The sequence below is a fragment of the Curcuma longa genome, chromosome 1 (genome assembly GCF_044706935.1).
Source record: "Curcuma longa cultivar G26 ecotype Majalengka, Jawa Barat chromosome 1, ITB_CL_G26_1.1, whole genome shotgun sequence".
Classification (NCBI taxonomy): Eukaryota; Viridiplantae; Streptophyta; class Magnoliopsida; order Zingiberales; family Zingiberaceae; genus Curcuma; species Curcuma longa.
Window position 1 is genome coordinate 12,070,680 of NC_133861.1, and position 20,614 is coordinate 12,091,293.

At 38.5% G+C, this 20,614-nt stretch overlaps 1 long non-coding RNA gene across 1 annotated transcript; it reads left to right on the forward strand.

The window, feature by feature from the left end:
- Nucleotides 1–5,966: 5,966 nt before the first annotated feature.
- LOC141829974 (uncharacterized) lies at nt 5,967–6,762 on the forward strand. Its single transcript, XR_012601911.1, has 2 exons — nt 5,967–6,065; nt 6,321–6,762. It is a non-coding gene; the product is annotated as an uncharacterized LOC141829974 (long non-coding RNA).
- Nucleotides 6,763–20,614: the final 13,852 nt, after the last annotated feature.

The window sequence follows — 20,614 nt, forward strand, 5'->3', positions numbered from 1 at the left end:
ATCAAGCAAACTTTCAATTTTTTAATCTAAATTCACTGTCTGTGATTTGACATCTGACAAATTTGATATCCGTGTGTAATGACTTATATTTGTTTACTAGTTTTGCAAGAAATTAATGCAAGTAAAATTTTCTATTTATTACAATTTTTTGTTTAATTTTTTTATTTATTTGTAAAAACCATCGTATGTTGAAAAATATGTAATTGCACACTCAAAGCTAAAACTGTTGGGAAATTATTTCGCGGTAATTTTAGCAAACCGCCGAGAAACCATTTCGCGGCGGTTTGGTAAAACCGCCGGGAAAGTATTTCGAACCGCCGGGAAATTATTTCGAACCGCCGCAAAAAAAAACCGCCGAGAAATCATTTCTAACCGCCACTAAACAAACCGTCGAGAAATATTTCAAACCGCCGCAAAAACAACCGTCGGAAAATCTACTTTAGCGGCGGTTATTCTAGCAGTTCTCTAGAACCGCCGCTAAATGGTTTAACGACACCGTTATCCGCGACAATTTGGTAAACCGTCGGGAAATGAATTTGCGACGGTTCCAAATCACCGCTAAACGATTTTTAAACCGCAGGGAAATCTCTTTTTTATTGTAGTGACACCCTTTCCCATTTTAATTCCCCCAGATGAGTCCATGTGCGAACAGGAAATAAATTAATTATTTACCCTTTAATAAATTAATTATTTTAACACGGTTTCAGTATTTTAAAGTTTGTTTTAATCCCCTTTTGAAGACATTATAACATACATAATATATATCAATTTTAAGTTTATTTATTCATGCAAAGGAATAATATAAGAGTCACTACAAGAAAATCGGTCTTTAACAACACTCAAAAGACATCGGTTTTATGACAAAACCGATGTCTTTTACTTTTTTACAACGATTTTAAGAAAAACCGATGTCTTTGAGAGGTTGATGGAAGACTACGACAACGATTTTTGGAGGATACAACAACGGTTTCAAAACTGTTGTCTATGTCCGCCTACAACAACGGTTTTTGAAGACTACGACAACAGTTTGAAAACCGTTGTCTATTTACGGTTTCAACAACGGTTTTGGAAGCTATAACAACAATTTAAAACCGATGTCTATTTGCACTTTCAACAACGGTTTTGAAAGCTATAATAACAATTTAAAACCGTTGATTGGAGACTACGACAACGATTTGTAGAGGAAACAACAACGGTTTTAAAATCGTTGTCTATGTCCGCTATTTTGGGACTATAACAACGGTTTTTGAAGACTACGACAACGGTTTGAAAACCGTTGTCTATGTGGGACGACAACAACGGTTTTGGAAGCTACAACAACGGTTTTAAAACTGTTGTATATTTTTATTTTTTTTTTCATTCCCTCTCTCCCTTTAAACTCGTTTTGTTTTTTTGACTTTCTATGATATTTAACTATGATTCACTACAAGAAAATTGTCATATACCCACGGTAAGCTTTAGCTACGCATATACAAACTGTAGGTAAAGGTAACATATAGCCACAGATAATATTACATATAATTTATTTTAAAAATAAACATTAAAAATCAATTTTAAATTTATATGAGTGATAGATTTGTTACAGATATACAAATGTTTTTTAAAATATAATATCTAAAAAGAATTTAAGATGAAATATAAAACTATATTTAAAATAATATTTCATATAAATTTATTTTAAAAATAAATATTAAAAAACAAATATTTTATTTTTCCCATCTATTAACTCTAATCAATTTCTTATCTTTATAAATCCCGCTCCTAATCTAATTCTGTATCGTAACGCCTCCTCATTAGGGCACGAGGTCGCGCACCTTGCGTGGCGGCGAAGACGCCCAAGCCACACTCACGGCGACAAGGATGCCCGCGACCACTTCAAAGCCGCCATTGGTAAGCCTCCAATGCTCAACATCGTCACCTTCGCCAAGATTGAAAGCGACTAAATCAAGGTTTTTTCTTTCCCCAAATCGCATTACAGAATCTAAGTTTTAAAATCCTCCTCTCTTTCTCTCTGATTCGTTTTAAAATCCTCATCTCTTTCTCACTGATTCACAATGGTTGCAGTACTTGAGATGAGGTTAAGATCTAGGGTTTTGTTCTTATTGCATAGGATTTCTTTTCAACTGTCAAAGATGAGGCTATATGATCACATTATTCCAAATGGTTAACTGTGTAGTGTAGCAATGAGCATGCAATTTTAGTATCACAAAGGCGTTCACTTAAAAATCATCAAGTCTAGATTTTCTGAGTTACAAACTAATTTTGGAATAATGTACCTTTTTGTTTGAGTAGAATTATACTGGCTCTTGCTTTATTTGTTTCTTCATGTATAAGATCTCAAATGACGTTACCTACTACCAAGAAAGCCCATCTGATTTAACGTCTTCAATTTGAGACAATTTAAGACAGATGTTAATATTCAATTTGAGATTAAGAAGCTCTGCCAGGATGTGGAAGAATATGTAAAACAATTCCCTACTCTTGGATTTGAGAAGGAAACAATGAAATACAAAGACAAAGGGAAGAATATGCAAAACAATTCCCTACTCTTGGTTTATGCTCACTATAATGCTGTGCCTATAGTTGACTATATAATATTTTGATTTACATTTTTATAGTTAAGCCAAATTGATTTTAGGACTACAAGCTTTTTCTATTTAATCATTGAATCCTCCTCCAATTTTAGACTCATTGCAAAGCCAATCCAAAGTTTGATGAAGCAACTTCTGCAATCCTATTCATGAATCTAGAATTCTGTTTCTTCTTTGGCTGACAAATTTCGTATTTACATTCTGTTTTTGTGAGGTTAATTATAACCCTCAGATTTTCCATATCTACTCCTATACTAAGAGTGAGTTACTGCTTTTGCAAGATAAATTTACAGTGAATACACTTTTGCCTCTTAATTTAGCTCTCTATAGAAGTTGGTTGATGCTGTTCTTCATTTAGGCATTCTGGATATGACACATCCTGCTTCATTCTTCTTTTTAGCTTGTAATAATATTATTATTATTTTGAATAAATTGTCTTGTTTCTATTTTCATTCATTACTGGATTTTGATGTGCAGCTGTGCTTGTTGAGAATGAGAAGTTTCTCTTATCTGCTAAAAAGAACATGAAAACTACCTGTACAGAATACACAATTTCAATAGATGCTGCCAAGATATCAAGGTCAAGCAGTGCATATATTGGGAAGTTGAGGTACTGATTCTTTCAAAGATCTCCTGTAAATTATAGCTGGATGCGAAAAAGCTGAATCTAGTTAGTTTCATCTGGCATTACAGGTCAAATTTTGTCGGCACAAACTTCAGAATCTATGACACTCAGCCTCCTGCTTCATTCTTCTTTTTAGAAGTTGGTTGATCGCAGCAACACAGCCAGCCACTGCCACGCCTGCTGCTGGTGCGGCAACTGCAACACAGCCTGCTGCTGCACCAGGGCACGACAAGATCCTACTGCAATTCGGAAAGGTTGCAAAAGACACTTTCACAATGGACTATCGCTATCCGCTCTCTGCATTCCAAGCATTTGCCATCTGTTTAAGTAGTTTCGATACCAAATTGGCCTGTGAATAGAATAAGAACTGCAACTTTGTAATTTTTGTTAGTTACTTTTGATTATTTGTAAATATTGAGGTGATTAAATATATCGGTGCTTTTGTATTTGTGATTTGTTTGATGAATTTATAATATTATGATAATTTTGTCATCTTGACCGATGTCGTTGAGTGATATTACATCGGTCGTAAACCGTTGTTAAAATTGATGTTAAACATATATTACATCGATTTTACACCGTTGCAAAATCGATGTCGTTGTGATATTACATCGGTCGTAAATCGTTGTTAAAATTGATGTTAAACATATATTACATCGGTTTTACACCGTTGCAAAATCGATGTCGTTGTGATATTATATATTACATCGGTTTTACACCGTTGCAAAATCGATGTCGTTGTGATATTACATCGGTCGAAAACCGTTGTTAAAATTGATGTTAAACAGATATTACATCGGTTTTACACCGTTGCAAAACCGATGTCGTTGAGTGATATTACAACGGTTTGACATCGGTTACAAACCGATGTCGTTGAGGTGTATTACATTGGTTACAAACCGATGTCTAAAATGTCATACCTTTTACAACGCCTTCATAGACATCAGTCGATTTTCTCATAGACATCGGCTATGACTGTTTTTGTTGTAGTGAGTCCAAGGATTGATTGATGAATTGTTGTAATAAGAATCTCTCCGTAACAATCAAGATCCTGAAATTTACCAATACAACACTACTAAATATAATATTATATTAATTTCTATCAAGGCAAATCCTAATTGATTCTAAGATTAATTTAATTCAATTAAACTCCCGTTAACTCAAGTTAACCCTTATTCCAAATCAATTGATCATTTATCAATTAATCCATCGATTAATTAAATTAACCTATTTAATTAATTCCTTTTTAATTAGATCTCAATCACCTATTAATTAGTGAATCAAGTTAGCTAATAATTAACTCTGTAATAAACTAATTACTTAATTATATTAATTAAATTGATTAATTATAAATAATCTAATTTAAATCAATTAATAACTTAGTCATTATTTATTTATTTAATTAAATTAATCTTCTTATTAATTAGGCATAACCCTAATTAAATGAATCATATATCAATTAAATATCATAATCAATTCAAATCTATTAACCCTATCAAACCTCATCCAAAACTGATTATCATTATTTACTAATAAGCATTAAACTAATTAATCTTTAACCTAATCAGATTCATTAAATTAATTCAAAATCAACAATAACTAACTTAACCAACAGAGATCCAAAACCTAATTAAATTGATCATAGTAACAAATCCTAACTGGATAATCAATTCATCATTAATGATTAACTAAAACTGATTAATTAATTTACTAACTAAATATTAAACTAATTTAATTGATCCATTGATTATCAAATTAACTTAATTGTTTAACTAACCTTAATCTAATTATCCAATACTTTGACTAATACATCTAAATCCCAAAACTGCCATACTCACCTCAACCCAAGCTCGTATCCCAATTTTGAAATGAAACATCACGTGGGCTAAAGAAAGAAACAATATTACCAATTTAATCTCTACTACATCTCCAGTTCTGATATCCGGCACAGGCCTCTCCACAAGTAATCCAATCCCAACAGCGAAGAGCTGTTCAAGATTCCAACTCCTCGGCCCTGACTCGAGAAATCTCTTCCTCAAATCCAAACCACGATGAGGGAGGTGAAAGGGTTGCTCAGCAAGAGGCGGTGGAAAATCCCGAGGTTGGTGAAGTTCTGGTGTCGGTGAGGAGGGAGGGATACCTGCATGGTGGAAAAGGGATCGCGACTCAAGTTGAGCAAGGCGGCGGCGGCGGCGGTGTTTGGGTGGTCGCGAGAGCACACGCGAAGGGAGCCATTCACAAGGGGAAAGGTAAAGGGCGTCCGCGGCGTCGGCTGCTGTTGATCTTCTCCAAGCGATGGCGGCTCCGGATTACTCATCTTCTCTACGCGATATGGTGGCGGCACTGGGTCGTGGCAGAGGAAGAAGGCAGCAGCGGCGTTGCTTGTTCGCGGCGGCAGGGCAGCGACGGTGAGAAATAGGGCAGAGGGAAAGGGTTAGGGTTTTCACTCGTACCTTGATCCCTCGGTCTCCTCCGGCTTTTATCGTCGCTGCCAGCGCGAGGAACTCGGCGAAAGGAGGAGCAGGCGACGGCGTCCGGACGCGATTTTCGCGTGAGGAGCTTTATTCCTTAACGGTTTGGGATTTCAGACTTAATATAATCCAATAACCCATTAAATAAGCTTAATGGACTGATTTAATCATGCTTTGAATTGGGCTTCTTAACTCCCCTTTATCCTTAATAGTTAGGGTAAATTTATCTATAAATAAACCCTATAAATAGCCAGTCCGCTACCCTCCTATATACACTTCTTGAACCGCCTCATCGGTACAACCTCTTCTCGCCGCCTCATCGGTACAACCTCGGGCACTTCTGCTTCCATCTTATGCTCCGTCTTCAATCGCGCTTTGGTAATCTTTCTTTTTATTTTTTTTTTTTCGTCTTCTTTTTCAGATCTACTTCTTTTGCTTCCCAGCTTAGTAATTTGTTTTGACCATCGATGTGTTTTGTTGAATCTGCCGAGTTTACTTTAAAAGATTTATCGATCAGATAATTTCTGTTTAATGTTTAAGATGCATTTGTATTCTAGATATTTTTCCTCTGTTTTTTTCGTTTCTTGCGTATTGGACCTTACAGACCTTATGATGCTCGTTTCGAGGCTGCAGAAATGGCTTCCTCTGAAAGTGCTCGTTTCGAGATGGAGAATCAAGATGATTTCCTCCGCGAACTTAGTGACTATCAAATTTCTATAATTGCGGATCAATTGGCTGAAATGAAGGCAATGACTAACTGTTTCAAAGATGAAATCGCCGGATTTCAAGAGGAGATAAATTCATATCTGAATTTCGAACTCCTGGACTTTGAATATCAATGCAAGCTTATTAAAAATAAAATTGAAGAACTGACAATACAAAGCAAGAAAGTTGGGGGAATATTTGATATGGTAAGTGTGGCTACAGGGGTGGCTATAGTTGTTTTTGCAGCAACACTATGCTTTACGTGTAAGTGACGAATTTTCTATCTTCATAAGTTGTTCTATCTTCATAAGTTGCAGTTGTTCTATCTTCCGGTAGAATGAATAAAAGAACATTTACATTGAATTGCAAAGTGCTTCTTATTTTAGTTGATCAAAAGACATATTTGTTTTAGGAAATATAATTTTTTTTCTATTCGAATTACATCTGTATTGGTCAGTATATGTTTGTATTATTATTATTATTATTATTATTATTATTATTATTATTATTATTATTATTATAAGAATTTTTAGTTAAAAGTATTTCGACTTAGTAAAAGGCTCGAATTAGTATTAAATTGACACCGGTAGTTCCCTAAATATTTCTACCTTTATTTACCGTTAAGTTTCTTTCCTTTTAATTTAAAATTTTCATAAAATAAAAGCTTTTCATTTCTTCACCAAAGTATTATATATATATATATATTACTTTTATTTCCAAATTTTAATTTGTTGAAGAACAACAAATCTAAAGCTGAAAACATCTCAGATTCTCAGGAACCAAAAATTTTCCTTGAGGCCAAGAAAAAGAATCCCAAAATCTCTTTACAAGAAAAAAAAAAAAAAAAAAAAAAAAAAAAGGAAAAAGAGGCAGCGAGGAATCAGTCGTGCCAGCAGAGGAGCATGACGACGCAGCGGCGGATGATGTAAAGCCTCGCCTTCTGCTCACGCAGGGGGATCCCCCGCCTGCGTCGACGACACTTTTCCGCCGCTCCTCATCTTCCGCGCTGGAAAACTCGCCGTCGATGACGATTTGTTCCGCCGCTCCTCATCTTCAGAGGCGCAGCAGTGGAAAACTCGCCAGGTGGATTTCAAGACTTTGGAGATGACGATTTGTGGGCTTCTTGCGGCGTTTTATAGGGAGGTGCAGCTGGAGGTGGAGGAGGAGATGGTGGGAAGGAGCGTGCGGCTGCACTGGCGCTAGCTCGTTCTCTGGCATCGGGAGGTGCATTTTGGCGCTGAGAGGTGCACGCTGTTCCACAAGTCGGCAGCCAAATGGAGCGATTATAAAAATAATAAATGTCCACCCAGTTACGGGTGACGTTTGACGAAGCTAAAGTAAGTAACGAGAAAGTATATGACACTCATATAACGATCCATGATACTTTCTCATGGCGGGTCATTCAGTATACATTCTCCAATGCATACCCATGTGTCAACTTGATATCTCATATCCATGACTTGTGAGATCAAGTCATCATGTTGACCTACATGCTAGTCTCGTCGCATTAACATTGTCCTTGAATGTTAATACTTGACTAGGAATAATTTAGAGTAGTGTTCTCTATATCATCTCACTATCGATTCAACCAATCGATTGATATAGATACGAACGATCTACTCAAGGACATTATTATACTTAAATATATAGCACGAATAACAAGTAAATATAATAATCACAATAATATGCCTTTATAAAATGTAGAAATATGATACATAGAGTCCATACAACAATCATCAAATGATTGGCTCTAGGGCTCTCACTAACAATAAGTCTAAAGAGTTTACCTACATTTCTCTTTAAGGGTCACCCAACAAACCAATCACTAAGGGTAAAATAAGACAAGCATGGGTACCTAAGAAATATTTGGAAAATATTAGTGAATCACTTTTGGGTACCAAAGAGTGATGTCTTTCATGTTGTTTAGGTAAGAAGTCATGTTTACCAAACCAAATATGTTCAAGAAATTATCAAGAAATTTGGTTTGGAAAATACCTAGGTAGCTTCAAATGCTATTGGACAAATGTGAACTTAGACAATGATGTGAAGGAAATGTGATATGTATTTTGAAAGATTATAAACTTAGCATTGCATGATCCCATAGCAAAATGTTATTTCACAAGACCCTAGGAAGGATTGCTATGAAGTTAATATTTATATGATATGTCTTTCTCTTTTTCATCCACTTTCTTTTAATATATGTGTTGTATTCTTGTTTGCTTTAAATTAAGGATTGTGTATGGATTTAGGGGGAGTTCTTGTAGTTTAACATATCATTTTGAAACATACTTCAATCATGACCCCCAAATCTATAATTTAGACACATTTCAAAAACCCATATGAAAGCTTTAGTGATGTCTACCTATAGACAATCTTAACCATCAAGAATGTTGATACAAAACTTTTGTGCCATTAAGAGTTTCATAATTTTTAAAACTTGGTATCAAACTTATAAAATACAATCATTTTTCATAAATTTATATTTTTCCTTGATAATATATGTGAAAACAAACTTGCTCGTAAAATTTCAGATTTTTCTAAATTTTATGAAATTTTTAAGGATTTTTGAAGTTCGCTACATAGAGCTGTTTTCAGAGTATCAGTCGACTGATTCAGAAATCAATCGACTGGAGCAGTCAACCGCTCATGAGCAGTCGACTGCAGGCCAGAATTCACTCGACTGAAAAATCTATGAGTTTTTGAATCAAGGTATCAGTCGACTGGTCCAATCATCAGTCGACTGATGTGACTGAAATTCTTAAATTTTGACCCATTCTTGACCATTTGCGTATCCTATAACTTATCATGATCTAGGAACATTCTTATGGTCATTGAGATCAATCAAGAAAGTAGTTTGGGTATCCCATTGATAACATTCCTCGAATCGTATTGACTTTAAAGCCCGGTTGAAGTATATATATATTTGACTCTCTACGATTAACCCTTATGATTTATTGTTGGTGCAATGGTCTAGGGGAAGGGTGTCCCAGAAAGATCAAACATTACAATGGAATGAGGCTTTTACTTGTGTTGAATGAGAATGTTAGGGATTTAAGGGGAGCATTTGGGTTACACATGAAATATTGATAAGAACATCAAAGTTAAAACCATAACCCTATGATATATTGTAACACCCCGACCTCTCATGCTTACTTGCAAGGCCGGATTCGTTACTTATTGTACATGCATAAACTACAGCGGAAGGTTTACTAGGGTGACTAGAACTGTCTAGAACAAAATTTTCCTTGAAATCTAAATTATTCCGTATTTAGAGGTTGGAACCGGCACGGCCGTGCTGCTTAGCACGGCCTGGCCGTGTCAGGTTCTGGACGCACGGCACTTCCACGCCGAGAGGCTGCCTGGCACGGCCGTGCTGCTTAGCACGGCCTGGCCGTGTCCGTCTCTGGACGCCGAAGGGCTGTCTGGCACGGCCGTGCTGGTTAGCACGGGCTGGCCGTGTCAGACACTGGACGCCGAACGTCTCCAACCAATTCACAGCAATATGTCAACCTGCTCTAAAACGCATCACAATTATATACTACCATGGCTAAACATATATCTTGGCATAGCATGAGAAAACTATGGGAAATTATCATAGTCTAAAACATGTTCAGAAACTATAAACTGTTAGACACAAAGGTCAGATAAGATCGTAGTTCCAGTTCCTTTAACCCACACACATCCTTGCACTTTTGCATTGATCTTCCAGCCTCCACCAGTTCATCAATCTCTTTTTCCCTTACCTTTATCTGCAGTATAGGGAAAATAGAATCTGTAAGCTAAAAGCTTAGTAAGAAACATTCTACCTCACTAAAACATGTACGATGCATATGTTTTGAAAACATGGGTCTTGAAATCATATATGAACAGGAATTACATGGCATGGCATCGCATAAAGCATAAACTGAAAACTGAACATAAACATAAACCTGGATCGTACTGATACCAAGAATAGTGCTGAGTACACAATATAGCATGGAAACTGAGGTCTGAGCTAAATTATCTAAACTTAGCTATTCTTGTGCCTATATTGTGCTCACCTAGCTGGTCTGTAAACATGGAAACCATATACATAATAGGTGAAAATATTTATCTCATGTTCTTAATTTGGGCCCGGCACTGTACCGTGATATACGCATGCTAAGGGCGACTGCGGGAGCCCCTCCCGGGATGACTGTGGGAATCCAACCCATTCTAGGTTATCTGAACCTAGGGACCGACTGCGGGAGTCCAGCCCGGGATGACTGTGGGAATCCAACCCATTGGATCCAAGATCCTGTACAGTGCCTCATAAAATAAAATACATTCCTTACTTGTTCGTATATCTTGTTTTCATAAGGGTTATCTGAACCCGTGCTAGGTTGTCTGAACCTAGAGGCTACTATGGGAGCCTACCCATGAACCGTAGTTCCCTATAACTGAGGTAAGACTACATAGCATGTCCTAAGGTGCTTAAACGTGTCTAGGCATTTTATCGAACACGTGGCGTGCACTAAGGTACACTCCAATATATGGATTCTTGCATATCACTTTATCTAGCAACCGTAAAACATAAAACGAAGCCCTATACTGCAGGTGAGGAGTTTCTTACCCGTTTCGCTAAATTTCCTTACGATTTAACCTTTAGATTTTTCCGGAACCAAGAGCCGTTCGACTATTTGCTTGCGTCGATGAATTCCTCTCGTGGAGACGAGTGCTCTCGTACTGGAGTCTTCGTCGGAAGGTGTCCTGTTGGCCTTGGAGACAATCCCTAGGTCTCCTTGGTGCTCGGTGTGAAGAGGAGGGAGAGAAAGAGGGTTCGGCGGATGGGAGAGGAAGAGGAGTTCTCTCGATTAAAATCCCTAACTTCTCACTTAAGTTGCCTATTTATATTAAGTGGTAAATAGGTCCCAACTCGACTATAAATATATTCGGATCTCTTCTCTTTCAGCGGCCGCTGCTGGCACAACTGGTTCCCTCTATTCTGCTTAAGTCATAGGTCTCGGGTTCAATTCCCGCGCAGACCATTTAAGCGACTTATTTCTTTTTGCTACTTCCGATACTCTAAAAATTCCATAAAAATATGCATAAATTCCAGAAAATTCATATCATATTTCTAGAATTAAATTGAGAAATTTCCGGGCGTTACATATATTCTCTATTAATTTTTAAACAACCTTGATTGTGTTTTTAATCATAATCATGATTTATTTATTTTTGTGAGATGTTAATGGATTTAAGGGGGAGTATTTAGACTAAAAATAAATTTTTGACACACTTGCATGAATTTAGGGGGAGTATTTAAATTGAAAGTGAATTTGTGAAACACTTGAATGAATTCAGAGGGAGTGTTTTAGGTTCTAATAAGTTTCCAAGATAGAAACTATTAGCAAATTTCAAGAATTAAGGAGTCATGACATTTCTTGTAGGATATTACACATTCTAGGCTCCTTAATTGGTGAAAAGATCTATTCATACTAAATGTTGATACTTTGATCATGAGAAACTTAAAGTTTCAAGTTTTTAATATATGGTATCAAAATAATATTTTAATAATATAAAATTTATGAAACTAATTTTCCCTAATGATAAATGAGTTAAGCAACTATGGTGTCAAATTTCATAATTTTTCGACGAAAATTGAATAAGTTATGAATTTTTGAAGTTGGGACTGAAAAATTATGTTTTTCAATCATCAGTCGACTGATGCAGCTACCAGTCGACTGATGTCTCTGTTTAACTATGTATTTGACCAGTTTCTTGGACAAAGGAGGAGTATGTGTTAAGGGGGAGAAAATACCAATACTATCATGATAAATACTACCTATTGAGATTCTTTTTACTTGGTTTTATTTTCCCTGTTAATTATGATTTAAACTTTTTGCTGATTGTAAAAAAGGGGGAGAATGGGTTGTTTAAAGTTAGACTTTAATACTTTTATGCTGTTATTCTGATTCATGATTCATTTAATATCATTGTGATAATTTGATGTTATTATATAATGTTGTATTAAAGACCTAACTTAAATAAATTTTTGTCAAACATCAAAAAGGGAGAGATTGTTGGTGCAATCTTGCCCCAAGTGAATTGGATTTTAATGTTTGGCTAAAATGAGTTTAAGTTAGGCAATGTTGGTGATCTAACGTGTGTGAATTGAGTTCACAGGAAAGTCCAGGTTGGAAGACTTGGCAAATGGTGAAGTCCCGGAGGCGCAACCTCTTGGCAAAGGTGAAGTCCCGGAGGCGCGACCTCTTGGCAAATGTGAAGTCCCGGAGGCGCGGCCTCTTGGCAAAGGAAGACTTAGCACGATGAAGCTGAGGGAAACATCTCAAGCTAGTGCAAGGAAGGGCACGAGGCTTGTGGAAGGCGTTTGAAGGTTTGCGTCAAGGCTAAGAGTTGAAGAAGAAGCTAAAAGAGGAGTTTCAGCTTGGTCAGTCGACTGGAATTGTGATTCAGTCGACTGATCAGAAGTTTCAGTCGACTGGACTGTAGTTTCAGTCGACTGGAGATTGATCAGAAGCACACCGAAGCAAACAGAAAGATCAGTCGAGTGAGCAGTCGACTAGTACCAGTCGACTGGTGTTGGAGCAGTCGACTGATAGACTACCGTTGGGTGACAACTGGTGAATTAAATGCGTATTAAAGAGTCGTTGAAGCCCATCAGTCGACTGGCCCTTGGAGCAGTCGACTGATGCACAGAATTCTATAAAAATGCAGTTTGACGATTGGAGAAGGAGCGATTCATTCTTCTATATTCTTGCACGAACTCCAATCATTGTAAACCTGATTCCTCTTCCTCTAAACTTCACTACCAATCTTGTACAAGGAAGAGATCGATTTGTAAAGGGTTTCTCTGCCTTCAAAGTGCTCTTTGAAAAGGAGAAGTTTCATAGTGGAAAGGTGCTCGCTGTGTGTGGATCCTTGGATTAGTCACCTCGTAGAGGTGGATACCAAGTAAATCGAACGGGTTAGCGATTGTTCTTTCTTTTGTGTATTGTATTTTGCTTCCGCTGACTTCTTCGCAGAGAAAGATCGAGAAATCGCTATTCACGTGAATTATGTTCCTTAACACAGTTCCCCCCCTATTATACAAACGCCAAACCACAACATCCAAACAACTAATTCACTAACACATACCGTTCATTAACATCACAACCAACTAACAACCACATGAAACAATCTATGCCTGAACAAAATTCTGAATCAATTTGAGTTAAACATCCATGTCATTATTCATTGTAAACAAGAATAGAACAAAGAATTGGGGAGCTTTGATTTTTTACAGCTGACAACAGAAACAATAAATCAATTAACATCAGAACTAAGTTAGAAGTTAGGGTTAGAGTTAGAACAGGGTTAAGATCAGTGTTAAGGTTAAGAATCAGTGTTAAGATTAAGAAATTCATGGAGGGTTTTAAGATGAAATCACTAACAAAACAACAACTAAAAACAGATAACAGAGTTGAATTAAATCAAGCTAGGGTTAGGGATTTCGTTTCTTGATTCATCACAGAAGGTAGCTAGCAATCGGAGGAGACTTTGCTTATGGAGATGGATCTCGCTGGGGTGATCATCGGGAGAAGTGGTCGGAGAAGACGAGCTCGAGATCCAGCCGTTGCTCTGCTACAACCGCAAACAGAAATCTGGTGCAGGTTCCCTGCTACAACTGCAGACAAGGTCCAGAAACAACGAATGAAAACCTTACCTGCCCTTTCCGATGATGGCGGAGAGTCGAAACTATCCGAGGTGCTCTGCTACAACCGCAGACAAAACCTGAGTATTGACCCTGCTACAACCGCAGGCAGGCCTGGTTACCCATCGGAGCTCTTGTGGACGCGGAGGAGTGACTGCCGCTGGTGCCCGCAGCTGGGCACTCCGCTCACAGCCGCGGAGAACGAAGGACAGGGGAGGGGGCGGATGGTCGGCGATGAATCAACCTTCGAGCTTCCGACGCCGTTCAACTTGGATCAGGAAATCGAGGGAAGAAGAAGAGCCGGAGGCTTGACGATGAAGAAACAGGGGAAGAACAAGGGAAAAATCACGATGGAGAAAGCTACAGTGGCCCTAGCTTTCGAGCCTCCTCTTCTCTGTGAGCTGACGTTTGCCTTTTAAACGCTGAATCGATGCTTGAGCCGGCGCCTCTTGGAATTGAACCGGTTTGATTGCAATTGAACCGGACCAAGATCAAATGGAAATGGGCTAGCCTGATTTGGAATTTATCTGGGCTTAGCTTGAATCCATTGCATTGGGCTGATTAAGTAAAATTGAACTCCAATTCAAACCCAACTCGAACCAATATTAACTTTCCTCCGAATTAGATCTGATTGTAGGTTTTCTAAATCATTTCTTTAACTCGATTTTAATTCTTTGCAATTAGCTTCATTTTAATTTCTCTCACATCAAATACTACAAAATTAATATCCATAATTAACTCAAAATAATGAAAAATAGAATGAAGACTATAATTAACCCAAGATATAAAAAAATATGCTAAAAACTCGATTTATAATGTGAAATATGATCAAACTGGTCCAAGATAACCCTGATTTACCCGTTGAATGGAGTGGGTAAATCACTGGTAAATTCTCCTGAGTGGAGTGGATAAGGGCGGATTCCCAGTGTGGGAATAGTATGTGTTAGTTTAACCCAGAATTTTATTGGAAATCTGATGTTAGATCTACAAGGTAAGGGTTTGATTGCTTGCGTGCTTATATGCTTATCTTGTAGGAACCAGGAGTTGGAAGCAAGATGGAGAAAATCAAAAATAAAGCAAATAGAGACAACCAAACCAAGCTCGGGGTCAACTCAGATCAAATTCGAGTGGATTCAACTCGAGTTGACTGAATCCAAGCACCCTAATGATTTCCAAGCACTTGGATGATCCAGGCACCCCTATCTCTTCCAGGCGCCCTGACAACCCTAGATTTGCAATGTGTCACGAGTAGGGTTGCAAATTAGAATTTTAAATATCGAAAACCCACAATAAATTCAAACAAATGCAAGTATAGGGGCCTCGAGTCGTGTTTTTCCAAGGACTAGTAGAAAATTATTTAATTCGAGCTTGGGTGTCGTTCTTTTTGGGGTTTTCTAATGAAAATAGGGGTTTTGGTATTTTTCAAATGAAATAAGATTCAAAATCAGTAAACACTTGAAGAATGCAAATAACTAATCTAACATGCAACTGTTAAAACAAAACATGAAATCAAACCAAAAATTCAATGCAATTTAAAGTAAAAGAGTGCAACCTATCCTAGTTATGTTCTAAGGCAAATGTGGAATGCAAATTCAAGCCCTTGTTAACTGAAATTTATCAAATCCTAATGCAAACCAAAGCCTAATGCAAACTCTACATAACATCCTCAAAGCATTGAAGACATGAAATGCAACTATAGAACAAGGAAAAATAAAATCTAGCTTATAAAGCAATTTTGCAATGAAACTACTTAACCTTAACCAACTGCCATGAATTCCACCGATTTGTCCTACTCACATTCCTCAATTGATACAAGGAAATCAAAAGTTGGCACGCAACAGTAACCTCAATTTCAAGTTATCAGAATTGGCACATCCGATTGCAAGGGTACTCCAACTCAATTAATCAACATCAAGGATAAAAGCTTTAACTACAAACCCTACCCTACGATACTCTGGGAAAAACTTGGCACGGATCAGCTGAAGTGGCACAAAGCAGCAGGTTATCAGAAACAGACTTCAAGCAATGCAAGGCATTTAAGCTAAGAAAACTCAATTACACAAACTAATTAATCAATCAAACCATTTGAATTCAATCAATAGCTAACCATGAACCAATCAACAAAGTCGTTAAGAATTCTACTTTAACTGAAACATTCAGAAATAAGAAGAACAGAAGCTATCCGAAACTGCAAAATCAGAAACAGAAACTAGAAACAGAAATCAGAGCTACAAAATGCATCCATCCCTCTTCTTCCGATTGCTTCTCCTTAGCTTGGTGTCAAACAAGCTCTTGAATCCCTTGGAAACTTGAAGATGGTCGCCGGAGATGTTTGCTCGCTGCCAGCACCTCGAAACGTCCAGAAAAACCTTCTCCAGGACAAAACAGAGCACTGCGCGATCACAATTCAGCTGGCATAACCGAATTCCTGTCTTCCTCTTGCTCCGATCGGATTTATGATGATATAGGGAGGCTCCACGATCCTAGGAGAACCCCTCGAAGGAATCGCGGCGTCTGCTCGTGCTGTGGATGGCCGGAACACGCGAAAACAAGATGGAAACCGCCGGTGAAACCCTCGCCGTCGCGTCTCCTCCGGCTGCCGGAAAATACCCAATCGACCGGCTTCAGCTTCTTTAAGGATCAAGGAGTGCAATGGAGCTGGATTGGAAGGATGGGACCTCGCCGTCTGGTACGTCGCCGAGCAGAGCAGGTTCCGCGGGGAGACGATGAACAGTGTCGGCGAGACACTGTTCATCGGGTAAGGTTGAGGTTTAAATACCGCTGATTAAATGATTAATCTCAGCCGTCCGATCTCTGATTCAACGGTGCAAACTTGATCTAGGCTTTAGGGCAGTCTAGGGTTTCCAAAAAATTCAGGGATTTTGATCGGGCTCGATCTAAGTCATGTCCTCCATGTTGGCTTGATCAATTTGGCAAATTTGACTTGATTTGACCCCGATTGAGCTCGAGTCGGATCCGATTTAGCCCTAAAATCAATTAAAATCCAATTAATGCCAAAATTCACTGTTAAATCATAAAAATTATATCAAGCCTCAAATTATGCAATATAGGACAATTATGAATGAATCGATTCATTTTATAATATATTTTCATGTAAAAGCCCAAAAATAAATCGATTAAAAATTAATAAAACCCTAATTCATCACTAAAAGAAAGACATAGCATGACGAAGCTGATGGAAACATTTCAAGCAAGTGCAAGGATAAAGAGCCGTGGGCTCGAAAGCATCCAAAAAGGGCACGAGACTTGTGGAAGATGTCTGAAGGCGTGAGTCTAGGCTAAGAGATGAAAAAAGAAGCTGAAATGTGAGTTTCAACTTCATCGGTCGACTAAGATAATATCAGTCAGCTGTGTTAGTGCAATCTTGTCCTAAGTATCATTTGATTTTAATGTTTGGCTAAATGAGTTTAAGTTAGGCAATGTTGGTGGTCTAACATGTGTGAACTAAGTTAACAGAAAAGTCCAAGTTTGAAGTCTTGGCAAATGGTGAAGTCCCGTAGGTGCAGTCTCTTGGCAAAAGGAAGAGTTAGCATGACGAAGCTGATGGAAACATCTCAAACAAGTGCAAAGATGAGGAGCCGTGGGCTCGAAAACATCTAAAGAAGATACAAGGCTTGTGGAAGATGTTTGAAGGCGTGAGTCTAGGTTAAAGGATGAAGAAGAAAGCTGAAAGGTGAGTTTCAGCTTCATCGGTCGACTGGTGTCCTGATCTAAAATACACAAAAAGATCAGTCGAGTGAAAAAGTAGAAATAAGTCGACTGTTCAGTTAACAGGGTGAGTGATCAGTCGACTGGGTGAGTCATCAGTCAACTGGGTAAGTCATCAGTCGACTAGTATTTGAACGTTGGAGCTGACAACTGGAGAAATAATGCAATCTACAGTAGCCGTTGGAGCCCACCAATCGAAAATATAAAAAGACAGATTCAAGCTTGGAGATGGCAGAAGTGTTTTCATTCTCTTATCTCTGTATGATCTTTAAGCTTTGTCTTTCAAATTCTTCCTCCATACTTCTCTATACATTGTAGGATCGCTATAGCACACTAGAGGGGAGGGTGAATAGCGTGTTAATGCTTTTTCTCATTCGTTCATTTCTATCAAAAACTTGTAGTGGAATTAGTAAACAAACACAGGGGACTCGCAGATTTTACTTGGTTCCTAACCCCTAGGGTTAGTACATCCAAGGCCTATGTACGGGAGGCGCCCGTCCACTAGTGGTCTCATTTCTGAACTTTATTTGGAGGCAGAGAAACCTATCTATAGTCCAATAAACAAGACAAACAAATTAAGAACAGAAAGGACAAATAAGAAATAAAAACCAAACAGGTAGCCGCCGATCTGGAAGTCCGAGCGCCGCACACTCCTCCTGAACCTTCCCTAGTTGCACGTGCCTGGCTCCGTTCGTGTTCAGAAATATTACTTCTTGAAGAGGAGAACTTCTTAATTGATTATTCCATCTGTGCACGTTCACCTTCTTTTATAGTGCAATCAAGTTGATAACTGGCATTTTTATCGGGTAAATTAGGACTCCAATTAGATTGGGCAATTGATTTTAATATTTGATTATATTTCATATCATAAATAGGATTTTTGGGCTGATTATTTATCTCGATGAATTTTTGGAGTTTATTATATTTTTTTCATTAATTTATGGTATTTATGGAGATTAATTGGTTGTAATTTATTTTACAGGAATTCAAATTGGAAGAAAAATCAATTCTGGCTCAGCCTGGGTTCAAAGCTGGTTCAATTGCAAACTCAAGTCAAGCTCAGGTTTAACCCAACCCAAAAGCAAGCCCACTCAAAGCCAGTCCACTTCATTCATCAAGCCCAAATCAAAGCCCAATCCATTTACATCAGGCCCGGTCCACTGAAAAGGATTCAGCCGGTTCAATCCTTAGGTTTCGGTTCCAAATGCAACCTTCACACACGGCGCCGGTTCATTCAGCCGGTTCAAGCGGAGCCGGTTCAGTCACAAAGCTAAAAAGCTCTCCGGTTGAAAACATCTCCACACGGTTCACACGCGTGATGGCCGGTTCAGCAGCAACGTTAAAAGGGAAATTACGGTTCAGTGATTCAGGGGGGTTCCTCGCGATTTTGGGAAGCTACAGTGCTCCCAAAATCGCGAGCACTGTTCATCTTCGTCTCCTCGTCGCCGCCGCGGTCCTGAGCCCACGCCGTGCGCCTCGCCGTCCCTTTTCCTTCTTCTGATCAGCACAAAGCAAAGGTCAGCAGCCACTTCCGATTGCAGCATCAACGTCGTTCTTCCTTCCTCTGTCGCCGGCTCCGTTGTGGGTGGTTTGCTCCAGCGGTGGCAGCCGGCGACATCCCCCTTCATCCACCTCCTCAGAAGCGCCGGAAATCGTCGAGCCCCGTCTGTGGTTCAGCGGGGAATCACCGGACTCCGTCTGTGGTTCAGCAGAGGACTCCGTCGTCTTCGCCGTCGCCGTCACCGGAAATGGGCCAGGTAAGGGTCGGTTTCCAGTTCCTCTTCCTGATGGTTCTGTCTGTGGTTCAGCAGGGCGTTAGACTAGCGTCTGAGGACTCCACCTGCGTCTTCTCCGATTACGCCGTGCTGTGAGTGGTTTGCTCCAGCAAGCGCCGCCGTCCCGTGGGTGCTAGCAGCCGGAATGGCTGAGGTTCTTCTGTTCTGTGCCGAATTGGAGAGGGAAGAAATTCCTACCCATTGTCATCCATTTTCCTCTGTTTTGGTTAATTTGTTTCTGTTTTTTCTGAATTTACTTCACCTACGATACCAAAAATCCCCTTCTTTGTAAATAGTTTTGCTTAACCCTAATTGTGACCTAATGCTAATGTTAATTCTAATCCTTGACTTGATTCTAATTGTTAAACCCTAATTCCTAAATTCTAACTCTAATCTCCTAACCTTTTATTCAGCGTTGTGTTCAGCTAGAATTGAAACCACTGTTCTGATGGATTGTCCATTTGTTGATTGAATTGGTTGTGTGGTTATCAAGAATGAATGGGTTGCTCTGTCCTCTACTTCATGTAATTCATTTGGGTTCTAATGTTGATGAGTGTGTATGGATGGAATGTATTGAACAAGAGAATGTGAATCAAAGGAAGGGTTTCGATTGTGTATTATATCATGTTCAGTGGAGTAGGATGTGTAATAAACTTCTCATCTATTGCTAATGTGTTTGTGTGAATGGTAATGTGGTGTTGATTTAGAGATAATATGTATCAGTTGTAGTGAATGCTTAACGTTGTGTAAACTAGTATGATGTTGATGAGTGTATATGGATGGAATGTGGGATTGAGTTGTGGTGGTTGTGGTGAATGTCGGTTAAATATGTTCAACGTGTATAGGATGTGTTGGGTTGGGTTGTGTTATGTTGTAGATTAAAACAATGTTTGTAAATTAATAAAGGTGAATTGTAAATTGTTTGTGTGTGTTATTGTTACTCGAATGTAGTGTAAATTTGTGTATATAAGATTTATAATGATGTTGTATGATGACTTGTATTAATAAATAAGCCATTGAACATGTAAAAGAGTTGTACAATGATT